The sequence below is a fragment of the Oreochromis niloticus genome, unplaced genomic scaffold (assembly GCF_001858045.2).
Source record: "Oreochromis niloticus isolate F11D_XX unplaced genomic scaffold, O_niloticus_UMD_NMBU tig00007329_pilon, whole genome shotgun sequence".
NCBI lineage: Eukaryota > Metazoa > Chordata > Actinopteri > Cichliformes > Cichlidae > Oreochromis > Oreochromis niloticus.
In genome coordinates, this window is record NW_020328492.1 from 22,501 (window position 1) to 43,521 (window position 21,021).

Sequence of the window (21,021 nt, forward strand, 5' to 3'; positions counted from 1 at the left end):
ATTCATTGTGTGCCGTCTCTCTGGAGTCATCCCTGTTGGAGCTTGTCAGTACTAAAGGCCTGACATTTTAAAAAATGGATCGTGAAGAGGGCTTAAAAACATTCTTACTTGAATTTGAATGGCGATTTAATTCTATACTTTCAGAGTTCCAGACGTGAGTGCAGGCTTCCTGTGGCTCGTTGGTCTAGGCGTATGATTCTCGCTTGGGTGCGAGAGGTCCCGGGTTCAAATCCCGGACGAGCCCCCTTCGCATCACAATCTCTTAGTTTCATGGAAACCTTTGGCTAGTTTAATTCATTCTGGGTCATCGTACATTTGTACTTTGCCAAAACTTTCAATGTGATCTGTGACACCAATGTGTCATTCAACATCGGTGCTTTTGATTTTGTTAAGGAGTCACTCTCATGACTTATTGAGTGATGCCATTGACTGCACAGGCCCTGACATGCAATCTGTACATGTCACATTTTGAGAGTGACTTGGAAACCTTACTGAGCAGGTACTAGAAATACCCGGTAACAGGTACTACCACCTAATGGAAAACCCTAAAGACCGAGCTGAGTCAAGTTAAGCCAAGCCAGGTAGGTGCTTGTGGAAAAGGCTATTACAGCTCACAAGGTCTGATTGAAATTGAGGCATTTCAATGTCATTGTAAAGAAGTAAACTACATATGTCAAGGTCTCACAAGGTTTCACAACCCGAAACCTCTGCTGATAATTACCCAGGCCTTTTTTCACACCTTGGCTCATGTGATATGTTTCATAGTTGGTCAACGACCATGGTAAGGACAACCCCCTATGGGGTTTCAATGCCTTGGACTCTGCACCATTTAGTGTTAGAACTAATGAAGGTTCTCAGATGAGAGGTGAAAGGTCTTCAAGAAACTTAGAGAATTCCAGCTGCTTTCTATCAAAGCTCATCAGACTACCATGACCTGGATGACTGGGAACCCTTTTTTTCTCATTCATTGTGTGCCGTCTCTCTGGAGTCATCCCTGTTGGAGCTTGTCAGTAGTAAAGGCCTGACATTTTAAAAAATGGATAGTGAAGAGGGCTTAAAAACATTCTTGCTTGAATTTGAAGGCCGATTTAATTCTATACTTTCAGAGTTCCAGACGTGAGTGCAGGCTTCCTGTGGCTCGTTGGTCTAGGCGTATGATTCTCGCTTGGGTGCGAGAGGTCCCGGGTTCAAATCCCGGACGAGCCCCTTCACATCACAATCTCTTAGTTTCATGGAAACCTTTGGCTAGTTTAATTCATTCTGGGTCATCGTACATTTGTACTTTGCCAAAACTTTCAATGTGATCTGTGACACCAATGTGTCATTCAACATCGGTGCTTTTGATTTTGTTAAGGAGTCACTCTCATGACTTATTGAGTGATGCCATTGACTGCACAGGCCCTGACATGCAATCTGTACATGTCACATTTTGAGAGTGACTTGGAAACCTTACTGAGCAGGTACTAGAAATACCCGGTAACAGGTACTACCACCTAATGGAAAACCCTAAAGACCGAGCTGAGTCAAGTTAAGCCAAGCCAGGTAGGTGCTTGTGGAAAAGGGCTATTACAGCTCACAAGGTCTGATTGAAATTGAGGCATTTCAATGTCATTGTAAAGAAGTGAAACTACATATGTCAAGGTCTCACAAGGTTTCTCACAACCCAAACCTCTGCTGATAATTACCCAGGCCTTTTTTCACACCTTGGCTCATGTGATATGTTTCATAGTTGGTCAACGACCATGGTAAGGACAACCCCCTATGGGGTTTCAATGCCTTGGACTCTGCACCATTTAGTGTTAGAACTAATGAAGGTTCTCAGATGAGAGGTGAAAGGTCTTCAAGAAACTTAGAGAATTCCAGCTGCTTTCTATCAAAGCTCATCAGACTACCATGACCTGGATGACTGGGAACCCTTTTTTCTCATTCATTGTGTGCCGTCTCTCTGGAGTCATCCCTGTTGGAGCTTGTCAGTACTAAAGGCCTGACATTTTAAAAAATGGATGTAAGAGGGCTTAAAACATTCTTGCTTGAATTTGAATGGCGATTTAATTCTATACTTTCAGAGTTCCAGACGTGAGTGCAGGCTTCCTGTGGCTCGTTGGTCTAGGCGTATGATTCTCGCTTGGGTGCGAGAGGTCCCGGGTTCAAATCCCGGACGAGCCCCCTTCGCATCACAATCTCTTAGTTTCATGGAAACCTTTGGCTAGTTTAATTCATTCTGGGTCATCGTACATTTGTACTTTGCCAAAACTTTCAATGTGATCTGTGACACCAATGTGTCATTCAACATCGGTGCTTTTGATTTTGTTAAGGAGTCACTCTCATGACTTATTGAGTGATGCCATTGACTGCACAGGCCCTGACATGCAATCTGTACATGTCACATTTTGAGAGTGACTTGGAAACCTTACTGAGCAGGTACTAGAAATACCCGGTAACAGGTACTACCACCTAATGGAAAACCCTAAAGACCGAGCTGAGTCAAGTTAAGCCAAGCCAGGTAGGTGCTTGTGGAAAAGGGCTATTACAGCTCACAAGGTCTGATTGAAATTGAGGCATTTCAATGTCATTGTAAAGAAGTGAAACTACATATGTCAAGGTCTCACAAGGTTTCTCACAACCCGAAACCTCTGCTGATAATTACCCAGGCCTTTTTTCACACCTTGGCTCATGTGATATGTTTCATAGTTGGTCAACGACCATGGTAAGGACAACCCCCTATGGGGTTTCAATGCCTTGGACTCTGCACCATTTAGTGTTAGAACTAATGAAGGTTCTCAGATGAGAGGTGAAAGGTCTTCAAGAAACTTAGAGAATTCCAGCTGCTTTCTATCAAAGCTCATCAGACTACCATGACCTGGATGACTGGGAACCCTTTTTTCTCATTCATTGTGTGCCGTCTCTCTGGAGTCATCCCTGTTGGAGCTTGTCAGTACTAAAGGCCTGACATTTTAAAAAATGGATCGTGAAGAGGGCTTAAAAACATTCTTACTTGAATTTGAATGGCGATTTAATTCTATACTTTCAGAGTTCCAGACGTGAGTGCAGGCTTCCTGTGGCTCGTTGGTCTAGGCGTATGATTCTCGCTTAGGGTGCGAGAGGTCCCGGGTTCAAATCCCGGACGAGCCCCCTTCGCATCACAATCTCTTAGTTTCATGGAAACCTTTGGCTAGTTTAATTCATTCTGGGTCATCGTACATTTGTACTTTGCCAAAACTTTCAATGTGATCTGTGACACCAATGTGTCATTCAACATCGGTGCTTTTGATTTTGTTAAGGAGTCACTCTCATGACTTATTGAGTGATGCCATTGACTGCACAGGCCCTGACATGCAATCTGTACATGTCACATTTTGAGAGTGACTTGGAAACCTTACTGAGCAGGTACTAGAAATACCCGGTAACAGGTACTACCACCTAATGGAAAACCCTAAAGACCGAGCTGAGTCAAGTTAAGCCAAGCCAGGTAGGTGCTTGTGGAAAAGGGCTATTACAGCTCACAAGGTCTGATTGAAATTGAGGCATTTCAATGTCATTGTAAAGAAGTGAAACTACATATGTCAAGGTCTCACAATGGTTTCACCCGAAACCTCTGCTGATAATTGCCCAGGCCTTTTTTCACACCTTGGCTCATGTGATATGTTTCATAGTTGGTCAACGACCATGGTAAGGACAACCCCCTATGGGTTTCAATGCCTTGGACTCTGCACCATTTAGTGTTAGAACTAATGAAGGTTCTCAGATGAGAGGTGAAAGGTCTTCAAGCAACTTAGAGAATTCCAGCTGCTTTCTATCAAAGCTCATCAGACTACCATGACCTGGATGACTGGGAACCCTTTTTTTCTCATTCATTGTGTGCCGTCTCTCTGGAGTCATCCCTGTTGGAGCTTGTCAGTATAAAGGCCTGACATTTTAAAAAAATGGATAGTAAAGAGGGCTTAAAAATTCTTGCTTGAATTTGAATGGCGATTTAATTCTTACTTTCAGAGTTCCAGACGTGAGTGCAGGCTTCCTGTGGCTCGTTGGTCTAGGCGTATGATTCTCGCTTCGGGTGCGAGAGGTCCCGGGTTCAAATCCCGGACGAGCCCCCTTCACGTCACAATCTCTTAGTTTCATGGAAACCTTTGGCTAGTTTAATTCATTCTGGGTCATCGTACATTTGTATTTGCCAAAACTTTCAATGTGATCTGTGACACCAATGTGTCATTCAACATCGGTGCTTTTGATTTTGTTAAGGAGTCACTCTCATGACTTATTGAGTGATGCCATTGACTGCACAGGCCCTGACATGCAATCTGTACATGTCACATTTTGAGAGTGACTTGGAAACCTTACTGAGCAGGTACTAGAAATACCCGGTAACAGGTACTACCACCTAATGGAAAACCCTAAAGACCGAGCTGAGTCAAGTTAAGCCAAGCCAGGTAGGTGCTTGTGGAAAAGGGCTATTACAGCTCACAAGGTCTGATTGAAATTGAGGCATTTCAATGTCATTGTAAAGAAGTGAAACTACATATGTCAAGGTCTCACAAGGTTTCTCACAACCCAAAACCTCTGCTGATAATTACCCAGGCCTTTTTTCACACCTTGGCTCATGTGATATGTTTCATAGTTGGTCAACGACCATGGTAAGGACAACCCCCTATGGGGTTTCAATGCCTTGGACTCTGCACCATTTAGTGTTAGAACTAATGAAGGTTCTCAGATGAGAGGTGAAAGGTCTTCAAGCAACTTAGAGAATTCCAGCTGCTTTCTATCAAAGCTCATCAGACTACCATGACCTGGATGACTGGGAACCCTTTTTTTCTCATTCATTGTGTGCCGTCTCTCTGGAGTCATCCCTGTTGGAGCTTGTCAGTACTAAAGGCCTGACATTTTAAAAAATGGATCGTGAAGAGGGCTTAAAACATTCTTACTTGAATTTGAATGGCCGATTTAATTCTATACTTTCAGAGTTCCAGACGTGAGTGCAGGCTTCCTGTGGCTCGTTGGTCTAGGCGTATGATTCTCGCTTAGGGTGCGAGAGGTCCCGGGTTCAAATCCCGGACGAGCCCCCTTCGCATCACAATCTCTTAGTTTCATGGAAACCTTTGGCTAGTTTAATTCATTCTGGGTCATCGTACATTTGTACTTTGCCAAAACTTTCAATGTGATCTGTGACACCAATGTGTCATTCAACATCGGTGCTTTTGATTTTGTTAAGGAGTCACTCTCATGACTTATTGAGTGATGCCATTGACTGCACAGGCCCTGACATGCAATCTGTACATGTCACATTTTGAGAGTGACTTGGAAACCTTACTGAGCAGGTACTAGAAATACCCGGTAACAGGTACTACCACCTAATGGAAAACCCTAAAGACCGAGCTGAGTCAAGTTAAGCCAAGCCAGGTAGGTGCTTGTGGAAAAGGGCTATTACAGCTCACAAGGTCTGATTGAAATTGAGGCATTTCAATGTCATTGTAAAGAAGTGAAACTACATATGTCAAGGTCTCACAAGGTTTCACCCGAAACCTCTGCTGATAATTCCCAGGCCTTTTTTCACACCTTGGCTCATGTGATATGTTTCATAGTTGGTCAACGACCATGGTAAGGACAACCCCCTATGGGGTTTCAATGCCTTGGACTCTGCACCATTTAGTGTTAGAACTAATGAAGGTTCTCAGATGAGAGGTGAAAGGTCTTCAAGAAACTTAGAGAATTCCAGCTGCTTTCTATCAAAGCTCATCAGACTACCATGACCTGGATGACTGGGAACCCTTTTTTCTCATTCATTGTGTGCCGTCTCTCTGGAGTCATCCCTGTTGGAGCTTGTCAGTACTAAAGGCCTGACATTTTAAAAAATGGATCGTGAAGAGGGCTTAAAAACATTCTTCTTGAATTTGAATGGCGATTTAATTCTATACTTTCAGAGTTCCAGACGTGAGTGCAGGCTTCCTGTGGCTCGTTGGTCTAGGCGTATGATTCTCGCTTAGGGTGCGAGAGGTCCCGGGTTCAAATCCCGGACGAGCCCCCTTCGCATCACAATCTCTTAGTTTCATGGAAACCTTTGGCTAGTTTAATTCATTCTGGGTCATCGTACATTTGTACTTTGCCAAAACTTTCAATGTGATCTGTGACACCAATGTGTCATTCAACATCGGTGCTTTTGATTTTGTTAAGGAGTCACTCTCATGACTTATTGAGTGATGCCATTGACTGCACAGGCCCTGACATGCAATCTGTACATGTCACATTTGAGAGTGACTTGGAAACCTTACTGAGCAGGTACTAGAAATACCCGGTAACAGGTACTACCACCTAATGGAAAACCCTAAAGACCGAGCTGAGTCAAGTTAAGCCAAGCCAGGTAGGTGCTTGTGGAAAAGGGCTATTACAGCTCACAAGGTCTGATTGAAATTGAGGCATTTCAATGTCATTGTAAAGAAGTGAAACTACATATGTCAAGGTCTCACAATGGTTTCACCCGAAACCTCTGCTGATAATTGCCCAGGCCTTTTTTCACACCTTGGCTCATGTGATATGTTTCATAGTTGGTCAACGACCATGGTAAGGACAACCCCCTATGGGGTTTCAATGCCTTGGACTCTGCACCATTTAGTGTTGGAACTAATGAAGGTTCTCAGATGAGAGGTGAAAGGTCTTCAAGCAACTTAGAGAATTCCAGCTGCTTTCTATCAAAGCTCATCAGACTACCATGACCTGGATGACTGGGAACCCTTTTTTCTCATTCATTGTGTGCCGTCTCTCTGGAGTCATCCCTGTTGGAGCTTGTCAGTAGTAAAGGCCTGACATTTTTTAAAAAATGGATAGTAAAGAGGGCTTAAAATTATTCTTGCTTGAATTTGAAGGCCGATTTAATTCTCTACTTTCAGAGTTCCATACGTGAGTGCAGGCTTCCTGTGGCTCGTTGGTCTAGGCGTATGATTCTCGCTTCGGGTGCGAGAGGTCCCGGGTTCAAATCCCGGACGAGCCCCCTTCACGTCACAATCTCTTAGTTTCATGGAAACCTTTGGCTAGTTTAATTCATTCTGGGTCATCGTACATTTGTAGTTTGCCAAAACTTTCAATGTGATCTGTGACACCAATGTGTCATTCAACATCGGTGCTTTTGATTTTGTTAAGGAGTCACTCTCATGACTTATTGAGTGATGCCATTGACTGCACAGGCCCTGACATGCAATCTGTACATGTCACATTTTGAGAGTGACTTGGAAACCTTACTGAGCAGGTACTAGAAATACCCGGTAACAGGTACTACCACCTAATGGAAAACCCTAAAGACCGAGCTGAGTCAAGTTAAGCCAAGCCAGGTAGGTGCTTGTGGAAAAGGGCTATTACAGCTCACAAGGTCTGATTGAAATTGAGGCATTTCAATGTCATTGTAAAGAAGTGAAACTACATATGTCAAGGTCTCACAAGGTTTCTCACAACCCAAAACCTCTGCTGATAATTACCCAGGCCTTTTTTCACACCTTGGCTCATGTGATATGTTTCATAGTTGGTCAACGACCATGGTAAGGACAACCCCCTATGGGGTTTCAATGCCTTGGACTCTGCACCATTTAGTGTTAGAACTAATGAAGGTTCTCAGATGAGAGGTGAAAGGTCTTCAAGAAACTTAGAGAATTCCAGCTGCTTTCTATCAAAGCTCATCAGACTACCATGACCTGGATGACTGGGAACCCTTTTTTTCTCATTCATTGTGTGCCGTCTCTCTGGAGTCATCCCTGTTGGAGCTTGTCAGTACTAAAGGCCTGACATTTTAAAAAATGGATCGTGAAGAGGGCTTAAAAACATTCTTACTTGAATTTGAATGGCGATTTAATTCTATACTTTCAGAGTTCCAGACGTGAGTGCAGGCTTCCTGTGGCTCGTTGGTCTAGGCGTATGATTCTCGCTTAGGGTGCGAGAGGTCCCGGGTTCAAATCCCGGACGAGCCCCCTTCGCATCACAATCTCTTAGTTTCATGGAAACCTTTGGCTAGTTTAATTCATTCTGGGTCATCGTACATTTGTACTTTGCCAAAACTTTCAATGTGATCTGTGACACCAATGTGTCATTCAACATCGGTGCTTTTGATTTGTTAAGGAGTCACTCTCATGACTTATTGAGTGATGCCATTGACTGCACAGGCCCTGACATGCAATCTGTACATGTCACATTTGAGAGTGACTTGGAAACCTTACTGAGCAGGTACTAGAAATACCCGTAACAGGTACTACCACCTAATGGAAAACCCTAAAGACCGAGCTGAGTCAAGTTAAGCCAAGCCAGGTAGGTGCTTGTGGAAAAGGGCTATTACAGCTCACAAGGTCTGATTGAAATTGAGGCATTTCAATGTCATTGTAAAGAAGTGAAACTACATATGTCAAGGTCTCACAATGGTTTCACCCGAAACCTCTGCTGATAATTGCCCAGGCCTTTTTTCACACCTTGGCTCATGTGATATGTTTCATAGTTGGTCAACGACCATGGTAAGGACAACCCCCTATGGGGTTTCAATGCCTTGGACTCTGCACCATTTAGTGTTAGAACTAATGAAGGTTCTCAGATGAGAGGTGAAAGGTCTTCAAGCAACTTAGAGAATTCCAGCTGCTTTCTATCAAAGCTCATCAGACTACCATGACCTGGATGACTGGGAACCCTTTTTTCTCATTCATTGTGTGCCGTCTCTCTGGAGTCATCCCTGTTGGAGCTTGTCAGTACTAAAGGCCTGACATTTTAAAAAATGGATCGTAAGAGGGCTTAAAACATTCTTCTTGAATTTGAAGGCGATTTAATTCTATACTTTCAGAGTTCCAACGTGAGTGCAGGCTTCCTGTGGCTCGTTGGTCTAGGCGTATGATTCTCGCTTAGGGTGCGAGAGGTCCCGGGTTCAAATCCCGGACGAGCCCCCTTCACGTCACAATCTCTTAGTTTCATGGAAACCTTTGGCTAGTTTAATTCATTCTGGGTCATCGTACATTTGTACTTTGCCAAAACTTTCAATGTGATCTGTGACACCAATGTGTCATTCAACATCGGTGCTTTTGATTTTGTTAAGGAGTCACTCTCATGACTTATTGAGTGATGCCATTGACTGCACAGGCCCTGACATGCAATCTGTACATGTCACATTTTGAGAGTGACTTGGAAACCTTACTGAGCAGGTACTAGAAATACCCGGTAACAGGTACTACCACCTAATGGAAAACCCTAAAGACCGAGCTGAGTCAAGTTAAGCCAAGCCAGGTAGGTGCTTGTGGAAAAGGGCTATTACAGCTCACAAGGTCTGATTGAAATTGAGGCATTTCAATGTCATTGTAAAGAAGTGAAACTACATATGTCAAGGTCTCACAAGGTTTCACACCGAAACCTCTGCTGATAATTACCCAGGCCTTTTTTCACACCTTGGCTCATGTGATATGTTTCATAGTTGGTCAACGACCATGGTAAGGACAACCCCCTATGGGGTTTCAATGCCTTGGACTCTGCACCATTTAGTGTTAGAACTAATGAAGGTTCTCAGATGAGAGGTGAAAGGTCTTCAAGAACTTAGAGAATTCCAGCTGCTTTCTATCAAAGCTCATCAGACTACCATGACCTGGATGACTGGGAACCCTTTTTTCTCATTCATTGTGTGCCGTCTCTCTGGAGTCATCCCTGTTGGAGCTTGTCAGTACTAAAGGCCTGACATTTTAAAAAATGGATCGTGAAGAGGGCTTAAAAATTCTTACTTGAATTTGAAGGCGATTTAATTCTATACTTTCAGAGTTCCAGACGTGAGTGCAGGCTTCCTGTGGCTCGTTGGTCTAGGCGTATGATTCTCGCTTAGGGTGCGAGAGGTCCCGGGTTCAAATCCCGGACGAGCCCCTTCGCATCACAATCTCTTAGTTTCATGGAAACCTTTGGCTAGTTTAATTCATTCTGGGTCATCGTACATTTGTACTTTGCCAAAACTTCAATGTGATCTGTGACACCAATGTGTCATTCAACATCGGTGCTTTTGATTTTGTTAAGGAGTCACTCTCATGACTTATTGAGTGATGCCATTGACTGCACAGGCCCTGACATGCAATCTGTACATGTCACATTTTGAGAGTGACTTGGAAACCTTACTGAGCAGGTACTAGAAATACCCGGTAACAGGTACTACCACCTAATGGAAAACCCTAAAGACCGAGCTGAGTCAAGTTAAGCCAAGCCAGGTAGGTGCTTGTGGAAAAGGCTATTACAGCTCACAAGGTCTGATTGAAATTGAGGCATTTCAATGTCATTGTAAAGAAGTGAAACTACATATGTCAAGGTCTCACAAGGTTTCACCCCGAAACCTCTGCTGATAATTCCCAGGCCTTTTTTCACACCTTGGCTCATGTGATATGTTTCATAGTTGGTCAACGACCATGGTAAGGACAACCCCCTATGGGGTTTCAATGCCTTGGACTCTGCACCATTTAGTGTTGAACTAATGAAGGTTCTCAGATGAGAGGTGAAAGGTCTTCAAGAACTTAGAGAATTCCAGCTGCTTTCTATCAAAGCTCATCAGACTACCATGACCTGGATGACTGGGAACCCTTTTTTCTCATTCATTGTGTGCCGTCTCTCTGGAGTCATCCCTGTTGGAGCTTGTCAGTAGTAAAGGCCTGACATTTTTTTAAAAAATGGATAGTAAGAGGGCTTAAAATATTCTTGCTTGAATTTGAAGGCGATTTAATTCTATACTTTCAGAGTTCCAGACGTGAGTGCAGGCTTCCTGTGGCTCGTTGGTCTAGGCGTATGATTCTCGCTTGGGTGCGAGAGGTCCCGGGTTCAAATCCCGGACGAGCCCCCTTCACATCACAATCTCTTAGTTTCATGGAAACCTTTGGCTAGTTTAATTCATTCTGGGTCATCGTACATTTGTACTTTGCCAAAACTTTCAATGTGATCTGTGACACCAATGTGTCATTCAACATCGGTGCTTTTGATTTTGTTAAGGAGTCACTCTCATGACTTATTGAGTGATGCCATTGACTGCACAGGCCCTGACATGCAATCTGTACATGTCACATTTGAGAGTGACTTGGAAACCTTACTGAGCAGGTACTAGAAATACCCGGTAACAGGTACTACCACCTAATGGAAAACCCTAAAGACCGAGCTGAGTCAAGTTAAGCCAAGCCAGGTAGGTGCTTGTGGAAAAGGGCTATTACAGCTCACAAGGTCTGATTGAAATTGAGGCATTTCAATGTCATTGTAAAGAAGTGAAACTACATATGTCAAGGTCTCACAAGGTTCTCACAACCCAAACCTCTGCTGATAATTACCCAGGCCTTTTTTCACACCTTGGCTCATGTGATATGTTCATAGTTGGTCAACGACCATGGTAAGGACAACCCCCTATGGGTTTCATGCCTTGGACTCTGCACCATTTAGTGTTAGAACTAATGAAGGTTCTCAGATGAGAGGTGAAAGGTCTTCAAGAAACTTAGAGAATTCCAGCTGCTTTCTATCAAAGCTCATCAGACTACCATGACCTGGATGACTGGGAACCCTTTTTTCTCATTCATTGTGTGCCGTCTCTCTGGAGTCATCCCTGTTGGAGCTGTCAGTACTAAAGGCCTGACATTTTAAAAAATGGATCGTAAGAGGGCTTAAAAACATTCTTACTTGAATTTGAATGGCGATTTAATTCTATACTTTCAGAGTTCCAGACGTGAGTGCAGGCTTCCTGTGGCTCGTTGTCTAGGCGTATGATTCTCGCTTAGGGTGCGAGAGGTCCCGGGTTCAAATCCCGGACGAGCCCCCTTCGCATCACAATCTCTTAGTTTCATGGAAACCTTTGGCTAGTTTAATTCATTCTGGGTCATCGTACATTTGTACTTTGCCAAAACTTCAATGTGATCTGTGACACCAATGTGTCATTCAACATCGGTGCTTTTGATTTTGTTAAGGAGTCACTCTCATGACTTATTGAGTGATGCCATTGACTGCACAGGCCCTGACATGCAATCTGTACATGTCACATTTTAGAGTGACTTGGAAACCTTACTGAGCAGGTACTAGAAATACCCGGTAACAGGTACTACCACCTAATGGAAAACCCTAAAGACCGAGCTGAGTCAAGTTAAGCCAAGCCAGGTAGGTGCTTGTGGAAAAGGGCTATTACAGCTCACAAGGTCTGATTGAAATGAGGCATTTCAATGTCATTGTAAAGAAGTGAAACTACATATGTCAAGGTCTCACAAGGTTTCACCCCGAAACCTCTGCTGATAATTACCCAGGCCTTTTTTCAACACCTTGGCTCATGTGATATGTTTCATAGTGGTCAACGACCATGGTAAGGACAACCCCTATGGGTTTCAATGCCTTGGACTCTGCACCATTTAGTGTTAGAACTAATGAAGGTTCTCAGATGAGAGGTGAAAGGTCTTCAAGAAACTTAGAGAATTCCAGCTGCTTTCTATCAAAGCTCATCAGACTACCATGACCTGGATGACTGGAACCCTTTTTTTCTCATTCATTGTGTGCCGTCTCTCTGGAGTCATCCCTGTTGGAGCTTGTCAGTACTAAAGGCCTGACATTTTAAAAAATGGATCGTGAAGAGGGCTTAAAAACATTCTTACTAATTTGAATGGCGATTTAATTCTATACTTTCAGAGTTCCAGACGTGAGTGCAGGCTTCCTGTGGCTCGTTGGTCTAGGCGTATGATTCTCGCTTAGGGTGCGAGAGGTCCCGGGTTCAATCCCGGACGAGCCCCCTTCGCATCACAATCTCTTAGTTTCATGGAAACCTTTGGCTAGTTTAATTCATTCTGGGTCATCCTTCCTATTTTACTTTGCCAAAACTTTCAATGTGATCTGTGACACCAATGTGTCATTCAACATCGGTGCTTTGATTTTGTTAAGGAGTCACTCTCATGACTTATTGAGTGATGCCATTGACTGCACAGGCCCTGACATGCAATCTGTACATGTCACATTTTGAGAGTGACTTGGAAACCTTACTGAGCAGGTACTAGAAATACCCGGTAACAGTACTACCACCTAATGGAAAACCCTAAAGACCGAGCTGAGTCAAGTTAAGCCAAGCCAGGTAGGTGCTTGTGGAAAAGGGCTATTACAGCTCACAAGGTCTGATTGAAATTGAGGCATTTCAATGTCATTGTAAAGAAGTGAACTACATATGTCAAGGTCTCACAATGGTTTCACCCGAAACCTCTGCTGATAATTCCCAGGCCTTTTTTCACACCTTGGCTCATGTGATAGTTTCATAGTTGGTCAACGACCATGGTAAGGACAACCCCCTATGGGTTTCAATGCCTTGGACTCTGCACCATTAGTGTTGAACTAATGAAGGTTCTCAGATGAGAGGTGAAAGGTCTTCAAGCAACTTAGAGAATTCCAGCTGCTTTCTATCAAAGCTCATCAGACTACCATGACCTGGATGACTGGGAACCCTTTTTCTCATTCATTGTGTGCCGTCCTCTGGAGTCATCCCTGTTGAGCTTGTCAGTAGTAAAGGCCTGACATTTAAAAAATGGATAGTAAAGAGGGCTTAAAAATATCTGCTTGAATTGAAGGCCGATTTAATTCTCTACTTCAGAGTTCCAGACGTGAGTGCAGGCTTCCTGTGGCTCGTTGGTCTAGGCGTATGATTCTCGCTTCGGTGCGAGAGTCCCGGGTTCAAATCCGGACGAGCCCCCTTCATCACAATCTCTTAGTCATGGAAACCTTTGGCTAGTTAATTCATTCTGGGTCATCGTACATTGTATTTGCCAAAACTTTCAATGTGATCTGTGACACCAATGTGTCATTCAACATCGGTGCTTTTGATTTGTAAGGAGTCACTCTCATGACTTATTGAGTGATGCCATTGACTGCACAGGCCCTGACATGCAATCTACATGTCACATTTGAGAGTGACTTGGAAACCTTACTGAGCAGTACTAGAAATACCCGTAACAGGTACTACCACCTAATGGAAAACCCTAAAGACCGAGCTGAGTCAAGTTAAGCCAAGCCAGGTAGTGCTGTGGAAAAGGGCTATTACAGCTCACAAGTCTGATTGAAATTGAGGCATTCAATGTCATTGTAAAGAAGTGAAACTACATATGTCAAGGTCTCACAAGGTTCTCCACCCAAACCTCTGCTGATAATTACCCAGGCCTTTTTTCACACCTTGGCTCATGTATATGTTTCATAGTTGGTCAACGACCATGGTAAGGACAACCCCCTATGGGGTTTCAATGCCTTGGACTCTGCACCATTAGTGTTAGAACTAATGAAGGTTCTCAGATGAGAGGTGAAAGGTCTTCAAGAACTTAGAGAATTCCAGCTGCTTTCTATCAAAGCTCATCAGACTACCATGACCTGGATGACTGGGAACCCTTTTTTCTCATTCATTGTGGCCGTCTCTCTGGATCATCCCTGTGGAGCTTGTCAGTATAAAGCCTGACATTTTTAAAAAATGGATATAAAGAGGGCTTAAAAATTCTTACTTGAATTTGAAGGCGATTAATTCTCTACTTTCAGAGTTCCAGACGTGAGTGCAGCTTCCTGTGGCTCGTTGGTCTAGGCGTATGATTCTCGCTTCGGGTGCGAGAGGTCCCGGGTTCAAATCCCGGACAAGCCCCCTTCGCATCACAATCTCTTAGTTCATGGAACCTTTGGCTAGTTTAATTCATTCTGGGTCATCGTACATTTGTACTTGCCAAAACTTTCAATGTATCTGTGACACCAATGTGTCATTCAACATCGGTGCTTTGATTTTGTTAAGGAGTCACTCTCATGACTATTGAGTGATGCCATGACTGCACAGGCCCTGACATGCAATCTGTACATGTCACATTTTGAGATGACTTGGAAACCTTACTGAGCAGTACTAGAAATACCCGTAACAGTACTACCACCTAATGAAAACCCTAAAGACCGAGCTGATCAAGTTAAGCCAAGCCAGGTAGGCTGTGGAAAAGGCTATTACAGCTCACAAGGTCTGATTGAAATTGAGGCATTCAATGTCATTGTAAAGAAGTGAAACTACATATGTCAAGGTCTCACAAGTTCTCCAACCCAAACCTCTGCTGATAATTACCCAGGCCTTTTTCACACCTTGGCTCATGTGATATGTTTCATAGTTGGTCAACGACCATGTAAGGACAACCCCCTATGGGTTTCAATGCCTGGACTCTGCACATTAGTTAGAACTAATGAAGTCTCAGATGAGAGGTGAAAGGTCTCAAGAAACTTAGAGAATCCAGCTGCTTCTATCAAAGCTCATCAGACTACCATGACCTGGATGACTGGGAACCCTTTTTTTCTCATTCATTGTGTGCCGTCTCTCTGATCATCCCTGTTGAGCTTGTCATACTAAAGCCTGACATTTTAAAAATGGATCGTGAAGAGGGCTTAAAACATTCTTACTTGAATTTGAATGGCGATTTAATTCTACTTTCAGAGTTCCAGACGTGAGTGCAGGCTTCCTGTGCTCGTTGGTCTAGGCGTATGATTCTCGCTTAGGGTGCGAGAGGTCCCGGGTTCAAATCCCGGACCCTTCGCACACAATCTCTTAGTTTCATGGAAACCTTTGGCTAGTTTAATTCATTCTGGTCATCGTACATTTGTACTTTGCCAAAACTTTCAATGTGATCTGTGACACCAATGTGTCATTCAACATCGGTGCTTTTGATTTTGTTAAGGAGTCACTCTCATGACTTATTGAGTGATGCCATTGACTGCACAGGCCCTGACATGCAATCTGTACATGTCACATTTTGAGAGTGACTTGGAAACCTTACTGAGCAGGTACTAGAAATACCCGGTAACAGGTACTACCACCTAATGGAAAACCCTAAAGACCGAGCTGAGTCAAGTTAAGCCAAGCCAGGTAGGTGCTTGTGGAAAAGGGCTATTACAGCTCACAAGGTCTGATTGAAATTGAGGCATTTCAATGTCATTGTAAAGAAGTGAAACTACATATGTCAAGGTCTCACAAGGTTCTCACCCGAAACCTCTGCTGATAATTCCCAGGCCTTTTTTCACACCTTGGCTCATGTGATATGTTTCATAGTTGGTCAACGACCATGGTAAGGACAACCCCCTATGGGGTTTCAATGCCTTGGACTCTGCACCATTTAGTGTTAGAACTAATGAAGGTTCTCAGATGAGAGGTGAAGGTCTTCAAGCAACTTAGAGAATTCCAGCTGCTTTCTATCAAGCTCATCAGACTACCATGACCTGGATGACTGGAACCCTTTTTTTCTCATTCATTGTGTGCGTCTCTCTGGAGTCATCCCTGTTGAGCTTGTCAGTACTAAAGCCTGACATTTTAAAAAATGGATAGTAAGAGGGCTTAAAACATTCTTGCTTGAATTTGAAGGCGATTTAATTCTATACTTTCAGAGTTCCAGACGTGAGTGCAGGCTTCCTGTGGCTCGTTGGTCTAGGCGTATGATTCTCGCTTGGGTGCGAGAGGTCCGGTTCAAATCCCGGACGAGCCCCCTTCGCATCACAATCTCTTAGTTTCATGGAAACCTTTGGCTAGTTTAATTCATTCTGGTCATCGTACATTTGTAGTTTGCCAAACTTTCAATGTGATCTGTGACACCAATGTGTCATTCAACATCGTGCTTTTGATTTGTTAAGGAGTCACTCTCATGACTTATTGAGTGATGCCATTGACTGCACAGGCCCTGACATGCAATCTGTACATGTCACATTTTGAGAGTGACTTGGAAACCTTACTGAGCAGGTACTAGAATACCCGGTAACAGGTACTACCACCTAATGGAAAACCCTAAAGACCGAGCTGAGTCAAGTTAAGCCAAGCCAGGTAGGTGTTGTGAAAAGGCTATTACAGCTCACAAGGTCTGATTGAATTGAGGCATTTCAATGTCATTGTAAAGAAGTGAAACTACATATGTCAAGGTCTCACAAGGTTTCTCACAACCCAACCTCTGCTGATAATTACCCAGGCCTTTTTTCACACCTTGGCTCATGTGATATGTTTCATAGTTGGTCAACGACCATGGTAAGGACAACCCCCTATGGGGTTTCAATGCCTTGGGATACTCTGCACCATTTAGTGTTAACTAAAAGGTTCTCAGATGAGAGGTGAAAGGTCTTCAAGAACTTAGAGAATTCCAGCTGCTTTCTATCAAAGCTCATCAGACTACCATGACCTGGATGACTGGGAACCCTTTTTTCTCATTCATTGTGTGCCGTCTCTCTGGAGTCATCCCTGTTGGAGCTTGTCAGTAGTAAAGGCCTGACATTTTTAAAAAATGGATAGTAAAGGGCTTAAAATTATTCGCTTGAATTTGAAGGCCGATTTAATTCTATACTTTCAGAGTTCCAGACGTGAGTGCAGGCTTCCTGTGGCTCGTTGGTCTAGGCGTATGATTCTCGCTTAGGGTGCGAGAGGTCCCGGGTTCAAATCCCGGACGAGCCCCTTCGCATCACAATCTCTTAGTTTCATGGAAACCTTTGGCTAGTTTAATTCATTCTGGGTCATCGTACATTTGTACTTTGCCAAAACTTTCAATGTGATCTGTGACACCAATGTGTCATTCAACATCGGTGCTTTTGATTTTGTTAAGGAGTCACTCTCATGACTTATTGAGTGATGCCATTGACTGCACAGGCCCTGACATGCAATCTGTACATGTCACATTTTGAGAGTGACTTGGAAACCTTACTGAGCAGGTACTAGAAATACCCGGTAACAGGTACTACCACCTAATGGAAACCCTAAAGACCGAGCTGAGTCAAGTTAAGCCAAGCCAGGTAGGTGCTTGTGGAAAAGGGCTATTACAGCTCACAAGGTCTGATTGAAATTGAGGCATTTCAATGTCATTGTAAAGAAGTGAAACTACATATGTCAAGGTCTCACAAGGTTTCACCCGAAACCTCTGCTGATAATTACCCAGGCCTTTTTTCACACCTTGGCTCATGTGATATGTTTCATAGTTGGTCAACGACCATGGTAAGGACAACCCCTATGGGGTTTCAATGCCTTGGACTCTGCACCATTTAGTGTTAGAACTAATGAAGGTTCTCAGATGAGAGGTGAAAGGTCTTCAAGAAACTTAGAGAATTCCAGCTGCTTTCTATCAAAGCTCATCAGACTACCATGACCTGGATGACTGGGAACCCTTTTTCTCATTCATTGTGCCGTCTCTCTGGAGTCATCCCTGTTGGAGCTTGTCAGTACTAAAGGCCTGACATTTTAAAAAAGGATCGTGAAGAGGGCTTAAAAATTCTTACTTGAATTTGAATGGCGATTTAATTCTACTTTCAGAGTTCCAGACGTGAGTGCAGGCTTCCTGTGGCTCGTTGGTCTAGGCGTATGATTCTCGCTTAGGGTGCGAGAGGTCCCGGGTTCAAATCCCGGACGAGCCCCTTCGCATCAAATCTTAGTTTCATGGAAACCTTTGGCTAGTTTAATTCATTCTGGGTCATCGTACATTTGTACTTTGCCAAAACTTTCAATGTGATCTGTGACACCAATGTGTCATTCAACATCGGTGCTTTTGATTTTGTTAAGGAGTCACTCTCATGACTTATTGAGTGATGCCATTGACTGCACAGGCCCTGACATGCAATCTGTACATGTCACATTTTGAGAGTGACTTGGAAACCTTACTGAGCAGGTACTAGAAATACCCGGTAACAGGTACTACCACCTAATGGAAAACCCTAAAGACCGAGCTGATCAAGTTAAGCCAAGCCAGGTAGGTGCTTGTGGAAAAGGGCTATTACAGCTCACAAGGTCTGATTGAAATTGAGGCATTTCAATGTCATTGTAAAGAAGTGAAACTACATATGTCAAGGTCTCACAAGGTTTCTCACAACCGAAACCTCTGCTGATAATTACCCAGGCCTTTTTCACACCTTGGCTCATGTGATATGTTTCATAGTTGGTCAACGACCATGGTAAGGACAACCCCTATGGGGTTTCAATGCCTTGGACTCTGCACCATTTAGTGTTGAACTAATGAAGGTTCTCAGATGAGAGGTGAAAGGTCTTCAAGAAACTTAGAGAATTCCAGCTGCTTTCTATCAAAGCTCATCAGACTACCATGACCTGGATGACTGGGAACCCTTTTTTTCTCATTCATTGTGTGCCGTCTCTCTGGAGTCATCCCTGTTGGAGCTTGTCAGTACTAAAGGCCTGACATTTTAAAAAATGGATCGTGAAGAGGGCTTAAAAACATTCTTACTTGAATTTGAATGGCGATTTAATTCTATACTTTCAGAGTTCCAGACGTGAGTGCAGGCTTCCTGTGGCTCGTTGGTCTAGGCGTATGATTCTCGCTTAGGGTGCGAGAGGTCCCGGGTTCAAATCCCGGACGAGCCCCCTTCGCATCACAATCTCTTAGTTTCATGGAAACCTTTGGCTAGTTTAATTCATTCTGGGTCATCGTACATTTGTACTTTGCCAAAACTTCAATGTGATCTGTGACACCAATGTGTCATTCAACATCGTGCTTTTGATTTTGTTAAGGAGTCACTCTCATGACTTATTGAGTGATGCCATTGACTGCACAGGCCCTGACATGCAATCTGTACATGTCACATTTTGAGAGTGACTTGGAAACCTTACTGAGCAGGTACTAGAAATACCCGGTAACAGGTACTACCACCTAATGGAAAACCCTAAAGACCGAGCTGAGTCAAGTTAAGCCAAGCCAGGTAGGTGCTTGTGGAAAAGGGCTATTACAGCTCACAAGGTCTGATTGAAATTGAGGTTTCAATGTCATTGTAAAGAAGTGAAACTACATAGTCAAGGTCTCACAAGGTTTCACAACCCGAAACCTCTGCTGATAATTACCCAGGCCTTTTTCACACCTTGGCTCATGTGATATGTTTCATAGTTGGTCAACGACCATGGTAAGGACAACCCCCTATGGGGTTTCAATGCCTTGGACTCTGCACCATTTAGTGTTAGAACTAAATGAAGGTCTCAGATGAGAGTGAAAGGTCTTCAAGAAACTTAGAGAATTCCAGCTGCTTTCTATCAAAGCTCATCAGACTACCATGACCTGGATGACTGGGAACCCTTTTTTCATTCATTGTGGCCGTCTCTCTGGAGTCATCCCTGTTGGAGCTTGTCAGTACTAAAGGCCTGACATTTAAAAATGATAGTAAAGGGCTTAAAAATTCTTGCTTGAATGAAAGGCCGATTAATTCTACTTTCAGAGTTCCAGACGTGAGTGCAGGCTTCCTGTGGCTCGTTGGTCTAGGCGTATGATTCTCGCTTGGGTGCGAGAGGCCCGGGTTCAAATCCCGGACGAGCCCCTTCATCACAATCTCTTAGTTTCATGGAAACCTTTGGCTAGTTTAATTCATTCTGGGTCATCGTACATTTGTACTTGCCAAAACTTTCAATGTGATCTGTGACACCAATGTGTCATTCAACATCGGTGCTTTTGATTTTGTTAAGGAGTCACTCTCATGACTTATTGAGTGATGCCATTGACTGCACAGGCCCTGACATGCAATCTGTACATGTCACATTTTGAGAGTGACTTGGAAACCTTACTGAGCAGGTACTAGAAATACCCGGTAACAGTACTACCACCTAATGGAAAACCCTAAAGACCGAGCTGAGTCAAGTTAAGCCAAGCCAGGTAGGTGCTTGTGAAAAGGGCTATTACAGCTCACAAGGTCTGATTGAAATTGAGGCATTTCAATGTCATTGTAAAGAAGTGAAACTACATATGTCAAGGTCTCACAAGGTTTCCACAACCAAACCTCTGCTGATAATTACCAGGCCTTTTTTCACACCTTGGCTCATGTGATATGTTTCAGTTGGTCAACGACCATGGTAAGGACAACCCCTATGGGTTTCAATGCCTTGGACTCTGCACCATTTAGTGTAGAACTAATGAAGGTTCTCAGATGAGAGGTGAAAGGTCTTCAAGAAACTTAGAGAATTCCAGCTGCTTTCTATCAAAGCTCCATTCAGACTACCATGACCTGGATGACTGGGAACCCTTTTTTCTCATTCATTGTGTGCCGTCTCTCTGGAGTCATCCCTGTTGGAGCTTGTCAGTA

The 21,021-nt window shown here is 43.6% G+C and overlaps 13 non-coding genes across 13 annotated transcripts; all 13 read left to right on the forward strand.

Moving 5' to 3' along the window:
* Positions 1-3,060: 3,060 nt before the first annotated feature.
* On the forward strand, positions 3,061-3,132 carry trnap-agg (transfer RNA proline (anticodon AGG)). Its single transcript has one exon. It is a non-coding gene; the product is annotated as a tRNA-Pro (tRNA).
* Positions 3,133-4,019: 887 nt separating this feature from the next.
* Positions 4,020-4,091, forward strand: trnap-cgg (transfer RNA proline (anticodon CGG)). Its single transcript has one exon. It is a non-coding gene; the product is annotated as a tRNA-Pro (tRNA).
* Positions 4,092-4,985: 894 nt separating this feature from the next.
* On the forward strand, positions 4,986-5,057 carry trnap-agg (transfer RNA proline (anticodon AGG)). The gene has a single exon. It is a non-coding gene; the product is annotated as a tRNA-Pro (tRNA).
* An 887-nt stretch (positions 5,058-5,944) lies between these two features.
* On the forward strand, positions 5,945-6,016 carry trnap-agg (transfer RNA proline (anticodon AGG)). Its single transcript has one exon. It is a non-coding gene; the product is annotated as a tRNA-Pro (tRNA).
* An 891-nt stretch (positions 6,017-6,907) lies between these two features.
* Positions 6,908-6,979, forward strand: trnap-cgg (transfer RNA proline (anticodon CGG)). Its single transcript has one exon. It is a non-coding gene; the product is annotated as a tRNA-Pro (tRNA).
* Positions 6,980-7,874: 895 nt separating this feature from the next.
* On the forward strand, positions 7,875-7,946 carry trnap-agg (transfer RNA proline (anticodon AGG)). Its single transcript has one exon. It is a non-coding gene; the product is annotated as a tRNA-Pro (tRNA).
* An 882-nt stretch (positions 7,947-8,828) lies between these two features.
* On the forward strand, positions 8,829-8,900 carry trnap-agg (transfer RNA proline (anticodon AGG)). The gene has a single exon. It is a non-coding gene; the product is annotated as a tRNA-Pro (tRNA).
* An 886-nt stretch (positions 8,901-9,786) lies between these two features.
* On the forward strand, positions 9,787-9,858 carry trnap-agg (transfer RNA proline (anticodon AGG)). The gene has a single exon. It is a non-coding gene; the product is annotated as a tRNA-Pro (tRNA).
* Positions 9,859-12,653: 2,795 nt separating this feature from the next.
* On the forward strand, positions 12,654-12,724 carry trnap-agg (transfer RNA proline (anticodon AGG)). Its single transcript has one exon. It is a non-coding gene; the product is annotated as a tRNA-Pro (tRNA).
* A 1,803-nt stretch (positions 12,725-14,527) lies between these two features.
* Positions 14,528-14,599, forward strand: trnap-cgg (transfer RNA proline (anticodon CGG)). The gene has a single exon. It is a non-coding gene; the product is annotated as a tRNA-Pro (tRNA).
* Positions 14,600-17,341: 2,742 nt separating this feature from the next.
* On the forward strand, positions 17,342-17,413 carry trnap-agg (transfer RNA proline (anticodon AGG)). The gene has a single exon. It is a non-coding gene; the product is annotated as a tRNA-Pro (tRNA).
* Positions 17,414-18,291: 878 nt separating this feature from the next.
* On the forward strand, positions 18,292-18,363 carry trnap-agg (transfer RNA proline (anticodon AGG)). Its single transcript has one exon. It is a non-coding gene; the product is annotated as a tRNA-Pro (tRNA).
* An 886-nt stretch (positions 18,364-19,249) lies between these two features.
* Positions 19,250-19,321, forward strand: trnap-agg (transfer RNA proline (anticodon AGG)). The gene has a single exon. It is a non-coding gene; the product is annotated as a tRNA-Pro (tRNA).
* Positions 19,322-21,021: the final 1,700 nt, after the last annotated feature.